At 43.8% G+C, this 18,428-nt stretch overlaps 1 protein-coding gene across 1 annotated transcript in view; it reads left to right on the top strand.

Annotated features, from left to right (window-relative positions):
• The window catches only part of LOC139266579 (CUB and sushi domain-containing protein 1-like), a 3,131,815-nt gene that overhangs the window by 1,021,669 nt on the left and 2,091,718 nt on the right, over positions 1-18,428 (top strand). The gene's annotated exons all lie outside the window — the stretch shown is intronic.

Below are 18,428 nucleotides of genomic sequence, written 5' to 3'. Positions count from 1 at the left end.
TGGAAGCAATACGGTGGAGGAGGATTTCCTGGAGTGCATAAGGGATGGTTTTCTAGACCAATATGTTGAGGAACCAACTAGGGGGGAGGCCATCTTAGACTGGGTGTTGTGTAATGAGAGAGGATTAATTAGCAATCTCATTGTGCGAGGCCCCTTGGGGAAGAGTGACCATAATATGGTGGAATTCTGCATTAGGATGGAGAATGAAACAGTAATTTCAGAGACCATGGTCCAGAACTTAAAGAAGGGTAACTTTGAAGGTATGAGGCGTGAATTGGCTAGGATAGATTGGCGAATGATACTTAGGGGGTTGACTGTGGATGGGCAATGGCAGACATTTAGAGACCGCATGGATGAATTACAACAATTGTACATTCCTGTCTGGCGTAAAAATAAAAAAGGGAAGGTGGCTCAACCGTGGCTATCAAGGGAAATCAGGGATAGTATTAAAGCCAAGGAAGTGGCATACAAATTGGCCAGAAATAGCAGCGAACCTGGGGACTGGGAGAAATTTAGAACTCAGCAGAGGAGGACAAAGGGTTTGATTAGGGAAGGGAAAATGGAGTACGAGAAGAAGCTTGCAGGGAACATTAAGGCGGATTGCAAAAGTTTCTATAGGTATGTAAAGAGAAAAAGGTTGGTGAAGACAAACGTAGGTCCCCTGCAGTCAGAATCAGGGGAAGTCATAACGGGGAACAAAGAAATGGCAGACCAATTGAACAAGTACTTTGGTTCGGTATTCACTAAGGAGGATACAAACAACCTTCCGGATATAAAAGGGGTCAGAGGGTCTAGTAAGGAGGGGGAACTGAGGGAAATCTTTATTAGTCGGGAAATTGTGTTGGGGAAATTGATGGGATTGAAGGCCGATAAATCCCCAGGGCCTGATGGACTGCATCCTAGAGTACTTAAGGAGGTGGCCTTGGAAATAGCGGATGCATTGACAGTCATTTTCCAACATTCCATTGACTCTGGATCAGTTCCTATGGAGTGGAGGGTAGCCAATGTAACCCCACTTTTTAAAAAAGGAGGGAGAGAGAAAACAGGAAATTATAGACCGGTCAGCCTGACCTCAGTCGTGGGTAAAATGATGGAATCAATTATTAAGGATGTCATAGCAGTGCATCTGGAAAATGGTGACATGATAGGTCCAAGTCAGCATGGATTTGTGAAAGGGAAATCATGCTTGACAAATCTTCTGGAATTTTTTGAGGATGTTTCCAGTAAAGTGGACAAAGGAGAACCAGTTGATGTGGTATATTTGGACTTTCAGAAGGCTTTCGACAAGGTCCCACACAAGAGATTAATGTGCAAAGTTAAAGCACATGGGATTGGGGGTAGTGTGCTGACGTGGATTGAGAACTGGTTGTCAGACAGGAAGCAAAGAGTAGGAGTAAACGGGTACTTTTCAGAATGGCAGGCAGTGACTAGTGGAGTGCCGCAAGGTTCTGTGCTGGGGCCCCAGCTGTTTACATTGTACATTAATGATTTAGACGAGGGGATTAAATGCAGTATCTCCAAATTTGCGGATGATACTAAGTTGGGTGGCAGTGTGAGCTGCGAGGAGGATGCTATTAGGCTGCAGAGTGACTTGGATAGGTTAGGTGAGTGGGCAAATGCATGGCAGATGAAGTATAATGTGGATAAATGTGAGGTTATCCACTTTGGTGGTAAAAACAGAGAGACAGACTATTATCTGAATGCTGACAGATTAGGAAAAGGGAAGGTGCAACGAGACCTGGGTGTCATGGTACATCAGTCATTGAAGGTTAGCATGCAGGTACAGCAGGCGGTTAAGAAAGCAAATGGCATGTTGGCCTTCATAGCGAGGGGATTTGAATACAGGGGCAGGGAGGTGTTGCTACAGTTGTACAGGGCCTTGGTGAGGCCACACCTGGAGTATTGTGTACAGTTTTGGTCTCCTAACTTGAGGAAGGACATTCTTGCTATTGAGGGAGTGCAGCGAAGGTTCACCAGACTGATTCCCGGGATGGCGGGACTGACCTATCAAGAAAGATTGGATCAACTGGGCTTGTATTCACTGGAGTTCAGAAGAATGAGAGGGGACCTCATAGAAACGTTTAAAATTCTGACGGGTTTAGACAGGTTAGATGCAGAAAGAATGTTCCCAATGTTGGGGAAGTCCAGAACCAGGGGTCACAGTCTGAGGATAAGGGGTAAGCCATTTAGGACCGAGATGAGGAGAAACTTCTTCACCCAGAGAGTGGTGAACCTGTGGAATTCTCTACCACAGAAAGTAGTTGAGGCCAATTCACTAAATATATTCAAAAGGGAGTTAGATGAAGTCCTTACTACTCGGGGGATCAAGGGTTATGGCGAGAAAGCAGGAAGGGGGTACTGAAGTTTCTTGTTCAGCCATGAACTCATTGAATGGCGGTGAAGGCTAGAAGGGCTGAATGGCCTGCTCCTGCACCTATTTTCTATGTTTCTATGTTTCTATCCTCATATATCAACCCCCTCATCTCCGGAATCAACCTAGTTGCTGTACCTGCATACTAGCTTTTCGTGTTTCATGATCAAGGACACCCAGGTCACTCTGTACTGAAGCACTTTGCAATTTTCCTCCATTTAAAAAATAATTTGCTTTTCTATTCTTTTTGCCAAAGTGAATAACCTCACATTTTCCCACATTATACTCCATCTGCCAACTTTTTGCCCACTCACTTAGCCTGTTTGTATCCCTTTGCAGATTTTTTGTGTCCTCCTCACAATTTGCTTTCCCATCCATCTTTGTATCATCAGAAAACTTGGCTACATTACACTCGGTTCCTTTATCCAAGTTATTAATAGCGATTGTAAATAGTTGAGGACCCAGCACTGATCCCTGCGGCACCCCACTAGTCACTGTTTGCCAACTGGAAAATGACCCATTTATCTCAACTCTCTGTTTTCTGTTAGTTAGCCAATCCTCTATCCATGCTAATATATTACCCCCAAACCCGTGAACTTTTATCTTGTGCAGTAACCTTTTATGTGGCACCTTATCAAATGCCTTCTGGAAATCCAAATACACTATGTTCACTGGTTCTCCCTTATCCACCCTGCTTGTTACATCCAGCAAATTTGTCAAACATGATTTCCCTTTCATAAAACCATGCTGACTCTGCTTGATTGAATTATGCTTTTCCAAATGTCCTGCTACTGCTTACTTAATAATGGATTCCAGCATTTTCCCAATGACAGATGTTAGGCTGACTGATCGATAGTTTACTGCTTTCTGTCTGCCTCCTTTTTTAAATAGGGGCATTACATTTGCGATTTTCCAATCTGCTGGGACCGCCCCAGAGTCCAGGGAATTTTGGTAGATTACAACCAATGCATCCACTTTCTCGACAGCCACCTCTCTCAAGACTCTAGGATGTAAGTCATCAGGTCCAGGGGATTTATCCGCCTTTAGACCCAATATTTTACTGAGTACTATTTCATTAGTGATAGTGATTGTATTAAGTTCACCCCTCCTTATAGCCAGATGTTTCAGTGTCTTTTCCCGTGAAGACCGATACAAGATATTTGTTCAACGTCTCTGCCATTTCCCTGTTGTCCATTATTAATTCCCCAGTCTCATCCTCCAGTGGACCAACATTGAGTTGAGCCACTCTTTTCCTTTTTATGTACCTGTAGAAACTCTAACGATCTGTTCTTATATTTAGGGAACGAAGTTTATGGCGGCGACCAAAGATAATGGCTTTGGTCTTCCCAATGTTTAAATGGAGAACATTTCTGTTCATCCAGAACTGGATGTCGGACAAGCAAGCTGACAATTTAGATACCAAGCAGGGTTCGATAGAAGTGGTGGAGAGGTATAGCTGGGTGTCATCTGCGTACATGTGGAAACTGACTCCAGTGTTTTCGGATGATATCGCCAAGGGCAGCATATCGATGCGAAATAAGAGGAGACCAAGGACAGATCCTTGGGAGGCCCCAGAGGTAACAATACAGGAGTGGGAAAAGAAGCCATTGCAGGAGATTTTCTGGCTACAATTAGAAAGGTAAGGATGGAACCAGGCGAGTGCAGTCCCACCTAGCTGGACATTGGTGGAGAGGCGTTGGAGGAGGATGGAGCGGTCAACTGTGTCAAAGGCTGCAGACAGGTCCAAAAGGATGAGGAGGGATAGTTTACCTTTGTCACAGTCACAAAGGATGTCATTTGTGACTTTGATGAGAGTAGTTTTGGTACTGTGGCAGGGCGAAAGCCAGATTGAAGGGATTGAAACATTGAATTCATGGAAAGATGATCACGGATTTGGGAGGCAATAACACGTTCAAGGAATTTGGATTGGAAAGGGAGGTTGGAGATGGGGCGATAGCTAGCAAGCAAAATGGGGTCAAGGGTTGGTTTTTTGAGGAGAGGGGTGATGACAGCAGATTTGAAGGAGAGGGGAACCGTACCTGAGGACAGAGAACCATTAACAATTTCAGCTAACATGGGAGCCAAAAAATGAAGTTGGATGGTCAGCAGTTTAGTGGGAATAGGGTCAAGAGAGCAGGAAGTGGGTCTCATGTATAAGATGAGTTTGAAGAGATTAAGAGGGGAGATCAAAGAAAAGCTATGAGCTTAGGGCTATGAGATATGAGTTTAGGGCTGGGGCAGGTAGGAGCGACAGATGAAGTTTGGCCCTGCAGGCTAGGTGAAGGAAGGGAACTCGCAGAGGCAGCTGATTGGATGGTCTCAATCTTTGATACAAAGAAGTCCATGAGCTTCTCACATTTGTTGTTGGAGGTGAGTGTGATGGAGAGGGGCAAAGAGACAGCACGAGAATAGATTGGCGGCTAACATAAAAGGGAATTGAAAAGTCTTCTATAGGTAATAAAATGGTTGTCAGTGAAGCGGTGGGGCCAATTGGGGACCAAAATGGAGATCTATTTGTGGAGGAAGAAGGCATGTCTGAGATGCTTTGCATTGATGTTTACCCAGGAAGATGACTTTGCCAAATCTACAGTAAACAAGGAGGTTGTTGGGTTACTGGATGAGATAAAACAAGATAAATATGGGGCTGGGAGTACTTAAAGTGGATAAGGCACCTGGTCTGAATGGGATGCATCCTAAGCTGCTGAAGGTAGTAAGGGTAGAAATTGTGGAGGTGCTGGCCATAAACCTCCAATCTTCCTTGGATACAGGAGTATACCAGAGGACTTGTACCCTTTTTTCAACCCTAAATAGGAGAGAAGGATAAATCTGACAATTACAGGCCAGTCAGTTTAATGTCAGTGGTGGAGAAGCTTTTTGGAAACAATGGAGAAAATTAATAGCCACATTAAAAGCATGGACTAATAAAGGAGAGCCAGTATGGATTTGTTAAGTGAAAATCGTGTTTGACTAACTTGATTGAGTCTTTGTTGAGTTAAAAGAGAGGGTGTATATGGGCAATGCAGTTGATGTTGTGTATATGGATTTTCTAAAGGAAACTAGTGGATGTGGTGTGTTTGGAATTTCAGAAGGCATTCGATAAGGTGGTACACAAGAGGTTATTAAACAAAATTAGGGCACATGGGATTGGGGGTAGTACAACATAACAAAAACAGACTTTCTGGTCATTATCACATTGTTGTTTGTGGGAGTTTGCTGTGTGCAAATTGGCTGTCGCGTTTCCCACATTCTAACAGTGACTACACTTCAAAAAATTTACTTCCTTGGCTGTAAAGCTCTTTGAGATGTCCGATGGTCATGTAAGGCGCTATATAAATGGATTCCTTTCATGGATTGAGGAATGGTTAACAGACAGAAAACAGAGAGTAGGAATAAATGGGTCATTTTCGGGTTGGCAGGCTGTAACTAGTGCGGTGCCGCAAGGATCGGTGCTTGGGCTCCAGATTCACAATCTATATCAGTGATTTGGATGAGGGGACCAAATGTAATGTATCCAAGTTTTCCTGATGGTACAAAGCTAAGTGGGAATGTAAGTTGTGAGGAGGATGCAAAAAGGCTTCAAGGGGATATAGACAGACTAAGTGAGTGGGCAAGAACATGGCTTAGGTAGGATATACTTGCCATTGTGCAATGCAGCTTCACCAAACTGATTCCTGGGATGGGGGTATTGTCCTATGAGGAGAGATTGAGTATATTCTCTCAAATTTAGAAGAATGAGAAGTGATCTCATTGAAACATAGAAAATTCTTACAGGGCTTGACAGGGTAGATGCAGGGAGGATGTTTCCTCTGGTTGGGGAGTCTAGAATCAGGGGTCACAATCTCAGAATAAGGGTTCACCATTTAGGACAGAGATGAGGAGAAATTTCTTAACTCAGAGGGTGGTGAATCTTTGGAGTTCTTTACCTCAGAGAGCTGTGGAGGCTCAGTCATTGACTTTATTTAAGAGAGAGATCGATAGATTTTTGGAAATTAAGGGATATGGGGAAAGTGCAGGAAAGTGGAGTTGAGGTAGAAGATCAGCCATGATCTTATTGAATGACAGAGCAGGCTCGAGGGGCCAAATGGCCTATTCCTATTCCTATTTCTTATGTTCTTATGTTGCTAACGTACCACATATTAGATTTGTTAGCAAAATTAAAGCCCATGGGATAAAAAGGGCAGTAGGAGCATGGTTACAAAAATGACTAGGGGCAGAGTTGTGTGAATGGTTGTTTTTAGGACTGGAGGAAGATATACAGTGATATTCCCCAGGGTTCAGTACTTGGACCACTGTTGCTTTTGATATACCCTGTACATTAATGACTTGGACTTGCGGGTAGAGGGCTCAGTTTCGGAATTTGCAGATGATACAACACTTGAAAATGTAATAAACTTCAAGAGGACATAGATAGGCTGGTGGAATGGATGGACACATGGCAAATGAAATTCAATGCAGGAAAATGTGAGGAGATACATTTTATAGGAAGAATGAGGACAGACAATACATGCTAAATGGTACAATTTTAAAGGGAGTGCAAGAAGAGAGAGATCCAGTGGTATTGTGCACAATATTTTTGAAGGTGGCAGGACAGGTTAACAAAGCAGTTAATAAAGCATAATAAACGGAGGCAGAGAGTACAAAAGCCAGGAAGTTATGCTAAGTCTGTATAAAACACTTGTCCGGCGCCAGCTGGAGAAGTGTGTCCAATTCTGGGCACCAAACTTCAGGAAGGACGTGCAGGGTTTGGAGAATGTACAGAAGAGATTTTTTAGAATGGTTCCAGGGATGAGGGATTATAGTTAAGTGGATAGACTGGAGAAGCTGGGGTTGTTTTCCTTTGCGCAGAGAAGCTTAAGAGGAGATTTGATAGAAGTGATTAAAATGATGAAGGGTTGAGATAGAGTAGATAAAGAGGATCTATTTCCAATGGCTGAAGGGTCGATGACGAGATTTTAGGGGATTGCCAAAAGAACCAGAGGTGACATGAGGAAAATCTTTTTCACACAACGAATGGTTAGGATTTGGAATGCACTGCCTGATAGGGTGGTCGATACAGATTCAATAGTAGCCTTCATAACTGAATTGTAGAAACACTTGGAAGCAAAACAATTGCAGGGATAAAGGGAAAGAGCAGGGGAGTGGGACTAACTGGATTGCTCTTAGAAAAATTCGGCGTAGACTCGATGAGCTGAGTTGCCTCCTTCCAAGTGAAACAGCGATTTACTTGTACTTCTTTTAATTTACTATACTGTATTCGCTGCTCACGGTGTGGTCTCCTCTACATTGGGGAGACCAAGCGTAGATTGGGTGACCGCTTTGCGGAGCACCTCCGTTCAGTCTGCAAGTGTGACCCTGAGCTTCCGATCGCCTGTCACTTTAATTCTCCACTCCACTCCCACTCCCACTCTGACCTCTCCTTCCTTGGTCTCCTACACTGTTCCAACAAAGCTCAACACAAGCTCAAGGAACAGCATCTCATCTTTCATTTAGGCACTTCTGGACTCAGCATTGAGTTAAACATTTTCAAAGCAGAGCTGCTGCCAATCTTTGGCTCCCTTTCCCCCAACCCCCCAAGCCTGCTTTTTTTCTCCTTGTCTCTAGTGGCAGCTGGTCATTATTCACACCCTATCTTGACTAATGTTTTTCTAACTTCTGCTTTTTCCCTTTCAATTCTGCCCATCATCCCTTTTGTCTCTCTAATCTCTCCTCCCTTCCCTTTTGTTCTTTCTGCACCTCCCCTTTCAATGGTTGTTAAGAATTCGTTCTTTTCGAACACTCTCCAGTTCTGATGAAGGATCGTCGACCTGAAACATTAACTCTGCTTCCTCTCCACAGATGCTGCCTGACCCGCTGAGATTTCTAGCATTTTCTGTTTTTATCCCAGATTCCAGCATCCGCAGTATTTTGCTTTTGTTTTGCCTCCTTCTGTGCTGTACTCTGATTTATGATTCAGATATTGTGTTGCAGTGTTTGATCTAATGCTGGTTTATGTTAAATGTGACTTGAAGAGAATGTATGGAGTTATCAAATCTAACAGGAACAAGTTGAAGATGAATGTATTTTACAGTAGAAACTTTAGCAGCTGAAAAAGAAGTTGAATGTTCCTACCACCTCTCTTGACCAGAATCAAACTCCAACTTTTGAGGTTACATGTCATAGCCCAATGGACTTTGATCCCCATTTCTCTTGTGCACAGTTAACTTAAGTTTTTTTATTCATTCATGGAATGTGGGCGCTGCTGGAAAGGCCAGCACTTATTGCCCATCCCTAATTGTCTAATTGTTGGTGAGTGGCCTTCTTAAATCGCTGCAGTCCATGTGATGAAGTTACTCCCACAGTGCTGTTAGGGAGGGAATTCCAGGATTTTGACCCTGCCACGATGAGGGAACGGCGATATATTTCCAAGTCAGGATGGTGTGTGACTTGGAGGGGAACTTGTGGGTGATGGTGTTCCCATGCGCCTGCTGCCCTTGTCCTTCTAGATAGTAGAGGTGCTGTCGAAGAAGCCTTGGCGGGATGATGCAGTGCATCTTTTGGATGGTACCAATTCAATGCCAAGGACGATATAGACCAAAAAAAGCTACAGCAGGAGTCCTAGAACACATTCTATGATTGCTACATTTGGCTGTAATAGTATCACTTGCTCAATTGCCCATATGTTAAAACAAATCATTGTTCAGCTCCCAGCAAAGAGCTTCAATGTTCCGACAGTTCAGGTTCGAGGAGATTAGTGTTTGTGCACCAGCTTTTCATGTTTATGTCACTGAAACAAATGTATTTATCTAGGCAGATCTGTAGACTCACATTTTATGCCTGAAGACTTCCAAGGGCAATGGGGGATGTTTGCCTCTGTTAAAGGTTCTATATAAACAGAAATTGTCGCTGATGATAAAATAGTTAGTTTTATCAAGTAAATTTGGAGAGCCAGTCTCCTGTGAATCCAGCTATTGCAGCACAACATGTAAATGTGTCAAAAGACTAGCTGTTGGGTGACTCATTGGCTGTCTTTCTTGTTGTAAACACTTGTTCCCTGCTTAATTTCTCTGGGGTTGAAATTCCGACGGGCCCATTCTGCTGGCCAAAGAGCGGAGGAGCGTGGACCCATAGATGGCCAACATGAAGGCCATTGACCTTGACCAAAATTGCGGGATGGGTTCATTAGCGTGGTTGGCCATTGGCCTTTTAAGCGCATATCAGTAGCATTTGTCCTGACTGAGGACCATAGCAATAAACACAGAAGTGCATCACAGGAACAGAGGGGGCTCAACTCTGCATTTCCACAGGAGGATTGATGACTTGGTCTGTCTAGCATTCTGGGGCCTTTACTGGGTTCTGAATGGAACCTATGTTTGTTCTCAGACACAACAGCACCCACGTCTGCTATCAGGAGGCCTATTGAGCAGAATTTCCTGTGGAATCCCGAGAACTTCCCCAGCTACAATATTGCCTGCCTGTGATTCATTTTCCTTGGGATTGGTTCATGGTTGCCATTTCCCGCACAGTAATTTTCCCGGTTTGAGCAGGCTCTGAAGAAGAAGACATCAGACAGGAACTAAGCAATGGCCTGCAGACAAGTATGGATCACCTGCTAGCAGATTACCCAAGGAAGCTGTTACAGACACCTGAGAGCAGTTCATCTGTCTTGGCACTAAATCCTGTGCCAGCTAAATCCCGTGCCAGCTGAGGAGACAAAAAGGGAGAAAGGAAAAAATTAATGAAATGAAAAACGATTTACATCTACCAGTAATGGCTTCAAGCATATAAGAACTAAAGATGGCATTTACATTCTTCTTCAAGTTGATAATATGAAAAGGAAATCCTGAAGCATTCAACAATACTGAACAAGAGAAAAGCATTGAAATCGTATATAAGAGTGCATCACAGGATATACTGATTCGCTCCAGGATAAATTACTACAAAAATGTTCTTGATAGTGAAGCAATATGGAATACAGGTCCCAGGTGCAATGTTTAAGGATGTAGTTCAGATTATGCCATGAACTGTGAATATCATTTGACCCCCGCGCCCCACTCCATGTAGATTGTCAGTGTGAAGTACAGACTCCTACTTGCACAGAATTCCATTTGGGATACGTTCCAATCATTGAGCAATTCTTAGTTCAAAGGCTCTTCTACAGACCAACATTTCATCCAAGCTGAAAGAGGCTCTAATGATGTCACTCGGGGATTTCTGTAAAATGTGACTAGCAGTCACTATTGACGACCATCGAGTTTTTCTCTTTACAGGAATCTATCAGGAGCTGCATTTTTCTATTTAATATTGTCCCAACTGAGTTACACCATCAACACAGCAGCATGTTTCAATGAGATCATCTCTTATTTTTCTAAATTCTAGGGAATATAGGCCTAGTCTACACAATATCTTCTCATAGGAGAATCCGGTTATCCCAGGGATCAGTCTAGTGAACCTTTGTTACACTCCCTCTCAGCCAAATATATCCTTCCTTAGGGAAGGAGACCAAAACTGTACACAGTCCTCATTTGAATACCAACATTTTCCAATCTTTCACCATTTAAAAAATTCTACTTTTCTATTTTCCCTACGAAAGTGGATTACCGGTACTTCACATTTCTCGACATTATATTCCATTTGCCATGTTCTTGCCCACTTCATCTGTCTATATCCCTTTGCAACCTCTTTGTATTGTCCTCACAGCTTACTTTCTCATATAATTTTGTATCATCAACATATTTGGATACATTACACTCGGTTCCCTCATCTAAGTCACTGATATAGATTGTAAATAGCTGAGGCCCCAGCACTGATCCTTGCGGTACCCGACTAGTTACAGCCTGCCAACCCGAAAATGACCCCAGTTTATTCCTACTCTTTGTTTTCTGTCTGTTAACCAATTCTCCGTCCATGCTAATATATTACCCCAAATTCCATCAGCCCTAATTTTGTATCATAACCTCTTGTGTATCACATAGAAACAAAGAAAATAGGTGCAGGAGTAGGCCCTTCGAGCCTGCACCACCATTCAATAAGATCATGGCTGATCATTCCCTCAGTACACCTTTCCTACTTTCTCTCAATCCTTTGATCCCCTTAGCCGTAAGGGCTATATCTAACTCCCTCTTGAATATATCCAATGAATTGGCATCAACAACTCTCTGCGGAAGGGAATTCCACAGGTTAATAACTCTTTGAATGAAGAAGTTTCTCCTCAACTCAGTCCTAAATGGCTTGCCCCTTATCCTAAGACTGTGTCCCCTGGTTCTGGACTTTCCCAACATCGGGAACAATCTACCCGCATCTAACCTGTCACGTCCTATCAGAATCTTGTATGTTTCTATGAGATCCCCTTTCATCCTTCTAAACTCCAATGTATAAAGGACCAGTTGATCCAGTCTCTCCTCATATGTCAGTCCAACCATCCTGGGAATCAGTCTGGTGAACCTTTGCTGCGCTCCCTCAATTGCAAGAGCGTCCTTCCTCAGATTAGCAGACCAGAACTGAACACAATATTCCAGGTGAGGTCTCACCAAGGCCCTGTACAACTGCAGTAAGATCTCCCTGCTCCTATACTCAAATCCCCTAGCTATGAAGGCCAACATACCATTTGCCTTCTTTAGCGCCTGCTGTACCTGTATGCGAACTTTCAATGACTGATGCACCATAATACCCAGGTCTCGTTGCATCTCCCCTTTTCCTAATCTGTCATCATTCAGATAATATTCTGTCTTTGCGTTTTTGCCCCCAAAGTGGATAATCTCACATTTATCCACATTATACTGCATCTGCCATGCATTTACCCACTCACCTAACCTGTCCAAGTCACCCTGCAGCCTTTTAGCATCCCCTCACAGCTCACACCGCCACCCAGTTTAATGTTATCTGCAAACTTGGAGATATTACACTCAATTCCTTCATCCAAACCATTGATGTATATTGTAAAGAGCTGGGGTCCCAGCACTGAGCCCTGCGGCACTCCACTAGTCACTGCCTGCCATTCTGAAAAGGACCCGTTTATCCCCACTCTCTGCTTCCTGTCTGCCAACCAGTTCTCTATCCACGTCAGTATATTACCCCCAATACCATGTGCTTTGATTTTGCACACCAATCTCTTGTGTGGGACCTTGTCAAAAGCCTTTTGAAAGTCCAAATACACCACATCCACTGGTTCTCCCTTGTCCACTCTACTAGTTACATCCTCAAAAAATTCCAGAAGATTTGTCAAGCATGATTTCCCCTTCATAAATCCATGCTGACTTGGACCGATCCTGTCACTGCTTTCCAAATGCGCTGCTATTTCATCCTTAATAATTGATTCCAACATTTTCCCCACCACTGATGTCAGGCTAACCAGTCTATAATTACCCGCTTTCTCTCTCCCTCCCTTTTTAAAAAGTGGTGTTACATTACCTACCGCCCAGTCCATAGGAACTGATCCAGAGTCGATAGACTGTTGGAAAATGATCACCAATGCATCCACTATTTCTAGGGCCACTTCCTTAAGTACTCTGGGATGCAGACTATCGGCCCCGGGGATTTATCGGCTTTCAATCCCATCAATTTTCCTAACACAATTTCCCGCCTAATAAGGATATCCTTCAGTTCCTCCTTCTCACCAGACCCTCTGTCCCCTAAAACTTCCGGAAACATAGAAACATAGAAAATAGGTGTAGGAGTAGGCCATTCGGCCCTTAGAACCTGCACCGCCATTCCATGAGTTCATGGCTGAACATGCAACTTCAGCACCCCATTCCTGCTTTCTCGCCATACCCCTTGATCCCCCTAGTAGTAAGGACTACATCTAACTCCTTTTTGAATATATTTAGTGAATTGGCCTCAACCACTTTCTGTGGTAGAGAATTCCACAGGTTCACCACTCTCTGGGCGAAAAAGTTTCTCCTCATCTTGGTCCTAAATGGCTTACCCCTTATCCTGAGACGAGAAGGAATTTGTTCTCTCAGAGGATTGTAAATCTGAGGAATTCTCTGCCCCAGAGAGCTGTGGAGGCTGGGTCATTGAATATAGTTAAGGCAGAGATAGACAGATTTTTGAGCGATAAGGGAATAAAGGGTTATGTGGAGCGGGCGGGAAAGTGGAGCGGAGTCCATGATCAGATTAGCCACGATCTTATTAAATGGCGGAGCAGGCTTGAGGGGTCAAATGGTCTGCCTACTCCTGCTCCTATTTCTTCTGTATTTCTTATGTTCTAATTTCTCCAGTACTATTTCTTTACTAATACTAATTTTATTAAGTTCCTCATTCTCACTAGACCCTTAGTTTCTCACTATTTCCAGAATGTTTGTTGTGTCTTCTTCTCTGAAGACAGATACAAAATATTTGTTTAATGTCACTGCTATTTCCTTATTCCCCATTATGTCTCCTGTCTCTGCCTGTAATGGACCCATGTTTACTTTCACTAATCTCTTTCTTTTTACGTACCTATTAGAAGTTTTTACAATCTGTTTTATGTCTCTTGCTAGTTTACTCTCATATTCTCCTTTCTATCTCTTTATCAATTTCTTGGTCATCCTTTGCTGAATTCTAAAATCCTCCCAATCCTCAGGCTTACTACTTTTTTTCGGCAATATTATAAACCTCTTCCTTTAATCTAATACTATCTTTAACTTCTCTTTTTAGCCACGGTTGAACTAGTTTTCCCATGGAGTTTCTTTTATTTAATGAATGTATATTCATTGCGAATTATGAATTGTTTCTTTAATTGTTTGCCATTGCATATGCAACATCATATCTTATAATCTAGTTTCCCAATCTAGCTTAGCCAACTCGGCCCTCATACCTATGTAGTTTGCTTTGTTCAGATTTAAGACCCTAGTTTTGGATTTAACTGAATCAGTCTCAAACTCATTATAAAACTCTATCATATTAAGATCACTGCCCCAGAGGCTCCTTTAGAACAAAGTTATTAATTATTTCTGTCACATTGCACAATACTGGATCTAAATTTGCCTGTTCCCAAGTTGATTCTTTGGCATACTGTTCTAGAAAACTATGTTGAGTGCATCCATGAATTTGTACTCCACACTATTAAAGCAAATTTGGTTTGCCCAATCCACATGAAAATGAAAGTCCTCATGATTACTGTATTACCCGTGTTACATATACCTCAAATTTCATGGTTTATACTGTGGCTGACACTACACAGCCTTAATGTGTTCTTAAAGACTCTCTCATCCCTTTTTCTGAAAGTCTAATTATTCATTTCTCCACTGTACTAATGTACAATGTTTCTAGCCACTGGGAAGTGGTTCTCCAAAGTGCTCAGCTTACTAATGGTCTGAATATTCCTTAGTTTAATGGGTGGAATTGCGAGCACCACGGGCAACAACTGAAGCAACCGAGTGCGCACAGTTACAACTTGAAAGTAACTGCTAATTGGCAATCTTACACTTGAACAGTTGCTTCCAAGTCATGTTTGTGATGCTGAGGTTTTGGTTGTCCGTTTTTCCAAATCTTGCAAAAAGATCTGTACCAACCAGCAAAGTGGTGTAAACTTCTCCACCCTGCACACCAGATTTCCAATGGACATTCTCAACAACAACAATAGCAACTTTTATTTATATAGCGTCTTTAACGTAGTAAAACATCCCAAGGTACTTCACATCAGTGTTCTAAGACATTTTGATAAATTTGACAACAAGCCACATAAGAAGAAATGACATCAGATGACAAAAAAGCTTGGTCAAAGAGGTAGATTTTCAGGAGCATCTTAAAGGAGGAAAGAGAGGTAGAGAGGCGGAGAGATTTAGAGAGGGAGTTCCAGAGCTTAGGGCCCAAGCAGCTGAAGGCACGGCTACCGATGGTTGAGCAGGGATGCTCAAGAGGGCAGAATTTGAGGAGTGCAGACATCTTGTGGGGTTGTGAGGCTTAAAGAGATTACAAAGATAGGGAGGGGCGAGGCCATGGAAGGATTTGTAAATGAGGATGTGAATTTTGAAATCAAGGTGTTGCTTAACCGGGAGCCAGTGTAGATCAGTGAGCACAGGGGTGATGGGGGATTGGGACTTGGTGTGAGTTAGGACACGGGCTGCCAAGTTTTGGATGACCTCAAGTTTACGTAGGGTAGAATATGGGAGGCCAGCCAGGACTGCTTTGGAGTAGTCAAGTCAAGAGGTAACAAAAGCATGTATGAGGGTTTCAGCAGCAGAAGAGCTGATGCAGGAGCGGTAGCGGGCAATGTTACAGAGGTGGAAATAGGCGGTTTTAGTTATGCTGTGAATATGTGGCAGGAAGCTTATTTCAACGTCAAATATGATACCTAGGTTGCGAACAGTCTGGTTTAGCCTCAGATAGATGCTAGGGAGAGGGATGGAGTCAGTGGCTAGGGAACACAGCGGAGACCAAAGACAATGGCTTCGGTCTTCCCAATATTTAATTGGTGAAAATTTCTGCTCATCCAGTACTGGATGTCAGACAAGCAGTCTGACAATTTAGGGACCATGGAGGGGTCGAAAGAAGTAGTGGAGAGGTAGAGCTGATTGTCGTCAGCATACATGTGAAAACTGATGCTGTGTTTTCGAATGATATCTTCAAGGAGCAGCATATAGATGAGAAATAGGAGGGGGCCAAGGATAGATCCTTGAGGGACACCAGAGGTAAGGACGTGGAAATGGGAAGAGAAGCCATTGATGGAGATTTTCTGGCTACGATTAAATAGACAAGAATGGAACCAGGCGAGTGCAGTCCCACCTAGCTGGACGATGATAGAGAGACGTTGGAGAATGATGGAGTTGTCAGCTGTGTCAAAGGCTGCAGACAGGTCCAGGAGGATGAGGAGAGATAGCTTACCTTTGTCACAGTCACAAAGGTGTTTCGGTACTGTGGCAGGTGCGGAAACCAAATTGAAGCAATTCAAACATTGAGTTCCGGGAAACATGGGCACGGATTTGGGAGAAATAACACATTCAAGGTCTTTGGAGAGGAAAGCAATGTTGGACATGGGGTGGTAGCTAGCAAGTACAGTGGGGTAAAGGGTTGTTTTTTTAAGGAGAGGGGTGATGACCGCAGATTTGAAGGAGAAGGGGACAGTATCTGAGGAGAGAGAATCATTAACAATGTCAGCTAACATGGGAGCCAGAAAAGGAAGTTGGGTGGTCAGTAGTTTACTGGGAATAGGGTCAAGGGAGCAGGAAGTGGGTCTCATGGACAAGATGAGCTTAGAGAGGTCAAGAGGGGAGATCGGAGAGAAACTAGAGAAAGATGCGAGTTTAAGGCTCGGGCAGGTGGGAGCCTCAGATGAAGTTTGGCCCTGTGGGCTAGGGGAAGGAAGGGAACTTGCAGAGGCAGTTGATCAGATGGTCTCAATCTTTGTGACAGAGAAGCTCCTCACACTTGTTGTTGGAGATGAGTGTGGTGGAGACAGGGCAGAGGGATTTAAGAAGATAATTAGCAGTAGGGAATAGTAGCCAGGTTTTATCTTTGCATTCCAGAATTATCCTGGAATAATAAGCAGTGTTTGCAGACAAGAGTAGGGCTCGATAATGTTTTATGTGGTCCATCCAGATCTGGCGGTGAATGGCTAAACCAGTTGTCTGCCATATCCGTTCAAGTCTGCGCCCCTTGGACTTGAAGGACTTGAAGGATGCGAAGATGAGGGCTGTACTGGGGGAATGGCCAGGGTGAGAGGAAGTAATGGTTTTAATAGGGACTAGGGTATCAAAGGTGGTGGTGAGGGTGTGGTTGAGCAGATCGGTAGCTGCACAAATGTCATGGTGAATGGAGGGCCAAAGGCTGGACTGTTTAGAGTTGATAAGCGCAGTTGTAAGGGATTTTGGAGAGAGTTTTTTCTAGGGGCGGATGCAGAAGGAATTAAGGTTGGCTGGGGGAAGGGAGATGTGGGTGAAGAGCGATACAAGGAAAAGGTCAGAGATGGCCTTATCTGTAATTGACACAGCAGGCATAGCGAGGCCACGAGTGATGGCAAGTTCAAGGGAGCAGTCGTGAATATGGGTTGAAGAATTCACATGGAGGGAGAGATTAAGGGAGGACAGAAGGGTAGTGAACTCGGAGGGGAGAGAGTATGATGAATTAGATAGAGGTTGAAATCACCGAGGATGAGAAGTCGCTCGGTGCAGAGGCTGAGGGAGGAAAGCAGTGAGGATATTCCAGTGATAAAACTTTTGTCATACTTGGGTGGATGGCAGAGAATGATAAATTTAAATGAGAGGTGAGAGGGGTGGAATAAGGTGAGATGTTGAAAGGAGGAGAAAGTGCTGGAGGAGTTGGGGGACAGACCAAGGTGTGATTTGGTGATGAGAGCCACACCGCCGCCACGGCGGTCTGAGCGGGGCAAGTGTTGGAAGGTATAGCCAGGCGGGGAGGCTTCATTTAAAGGTAAGGTGTCCTCATCCCTCAACCAAGTTTCCGTCAGGGCCATGGCTACAATCCACAATAAGCTCATGGATGGCAAGGGCCTTGTTTGCATGTGTGAATGGACATTCTGCAAGGAGATGCGGAGAGGATCGGTGATGGCTGATCCACTGCCAGCGAACACAGGGTCAGTGCTTGCAGGGATGAGTTGGACGGGGAGGAGATTGGCAAGGTTAGCCTCTTGCAGGCACGCTGGATGGCAAGGTCGATGAGAGAGTAGGATGGGACAGTCGTGGTTGCTGCTCGTGAGGAGAGACGACGGGTGCCATGGTGGGCCCTTCGGAGGATGCCAAGAGAGGCACAGAGGGAAGCTGCAGGTTTGTCTCAAAGGGAGTCATGCCTGGGACGGCGGCAGGAGAGTAGGAAGTTCAAAGAGTAATGGATTTGGGAGGTCCGAGTATCTGAGAGAGGAGAGATGAAAGGCGGCATGATGACAGCAGAGACTGGTCAGGGAGGGATAGTGAGCAAAGAAAAAGCGAGAGAAGGAAGTGGAAATAGAAGTGAATGTCTCGGGTCCGAAGCGGCAGCCAAAATGCGCACGCAAATTGACACGGGAAAAAAATCAATTTACATAGCGAAGAGGGAACAGGTTGATGACAATAGTAGAATCAATAGAATCAAGATCAATTATATTAAACCAAAATTGATTAACATATAGATTAATTATAAGTAAATTTAAAATCAAAACTTGAGT

The sequence above is a fragment of the Pristiophorus japonicus genome, chromosome 7, assembly GCF_044704955.1.
Source record: "Pristiophorus japonicus isolate sPriJap1 chromosome 7, sPriJap1.hap1, whole genome shotgun sequence".
Taxonomy (NCBI): Eukaryota; Metazoa; Chordata; class Chondrichthyes; family Pristiophoridae; genus Pristiophorus; species Pristiophorus japonicus.
The sequence above is the reverse complement of the archived record's forward strand: the minus strand, read 5'-3'. Positions and strand labels throughout refer to the sequence as shown.